Source organism: Echinops telfairi, unplaced genomic scaffold (genome assembly GCF_000313985.2).
Source record: "Echinops telfairi isolate 266 unplaced genomic scaffold, ASM31398v2 ScPeMD7_7469;HRSCAF=8507_1, whole genome shotgun sequence".
In the NCBI taxonomy this organism is placed as follows: Eukaryota; Metazoa; Chordata; class Mammalia; order Afrosoricida; family Tenrecidae; genus Echinops; species Echinops telfairi.
In genome coordinates this window covers 59,936,254-59,937,706 of record NW_022111373.1, presented here as the reverse complement: position 1 = coordinate 59,937,706, position 1,453 = coordinate 59,936,254, and the positions used below count along the sequence as shown (strand labels likewise).

Here is a 1,453-nt window from a genome sequence, read left to right as displayed (position 1 = left end):
CAATTAGTTCTACCCTGTTCTATAGAGTTGCTATGAGTTGGCATCCACTTGATGGCAATGAGTTTGGTTACGGTGTTTGGAAGTAATATGTGTGACCCCAATTCTCTCAGTGGTCCAGAAGAAGAAGTTGCCTTCAGGGGTACAGTTAATTTTGTCTACCAGACGCGTTGCACCCTCATCCCAGAACACAATGAAGTAGAATTTTAGATCTTCACACCAATATTCTTCGTGTGTGTGTGTGTGTGTGTGTGTGTGTGTGCGTGTGTGTTTGTGTGTGTGTGTTCTAGCTTTTCTAGTTGACAACATCAGGAGGGTATATGTTACCTAGTTAGCCATCATGGGGACTCGATCTATCTCCCTTTCTCTGCTGGCAATCTCTATAATGATAGAGAACCCATATAAAACTTCAAATTTTACCTATAAAATCTTCCTGCTGATGCTAGAAATTAAGTGGAAATTACCTTAGTTCTAAATTCTTCTTACTGCATGAAGGGCCTGCAAATATTCTAGTTCACCATTTAACCAGTCCAAACAATCAATTTCCAAGTGATAGCATGGAATTACTCACTTTTTATATAATATTATCGTTCTCCTTTTCTGTAAATATTTTACATATTCCTTCCACTCGAACTTTCATCACTGCTTATGTTTTATTTGACTGCTTTGAAAGATCAAAGAATTCATTTCTTTAAGTCTGTTCATATTTTAAAAGAACTCATTGGTGTATCTACTACTCCCTCCCATATTTTGCTAGTTCTTTATAAATATCATTTGTATGGAAATGTTTCTAAGGATTGTTCACGTTCAAGTGTCTTTTAGCAGCATCTGAATTAAAAACTCTGTCTATAAGAAACTTTATTTTATTTTTCTATTCCACATATAACATATAATATCCAGCCTAAGTATGTGGTACACAATACGTTTTGCAAACAGTCTGTTGACCATGTGACATCAAAGATTATTCAAGTTCTTTCTGTTTTGAACTAAATGAAGTTATGTTTAACTCTCAGCAGTATTTCTAAAGAGTATTGTGTAAGCTTCAACAGCCAGGCTAATTTTGTCTTCTCAAGAGTCATGTTAAAATGAAAACATCTACTTTAATATTTCAATGTATGTCCTAGTTATCTTAGACCCTCAATATTGATTTATGAATTCTAAGTTTCTAAACAGAAATGACTGGAGTTTTATACAAACCATTTTAAAAATATGGAATGCTTCATGAATTTGCATGTCATACTTGCTCATGGGACCATGCTAATCTCTGCAGCGTTCCAATTTTAGGATTTGTGCTGCTGAAGAAAGCACTACAAAACATTTTTCAACTTTGTTCCTATCTACCATATAAAATGAGATACATTGACATTTTTCAGATAAAACTTATACCTAGAGAGGGAAAATAATCTTGCTTTTGAAAATATATGGATAAAATAGCATTTATTTGTTTTAAATGTAG

The 1,453-nt window shown here is 33.8% G+C and overlaps 1 non-coding gene across 1 annotated transcript; it reads right to left on the bottom strand.

Moving 5' to 3' along the window:
- Positions 1–1,200: 1,200 nt before the first annotated feature.
- On the bottom strand, positions 1,201–1,305 carry LOC115873841. Its single transcript, XR_004048625.1, has one exon. It is a non-coding gene; the product is annotated as a U6 spliceosomal RNA (small nuclear RNA).
- Between the last annotated feature and the right edge of the window lie 148 nt (positions 1,306–1,453).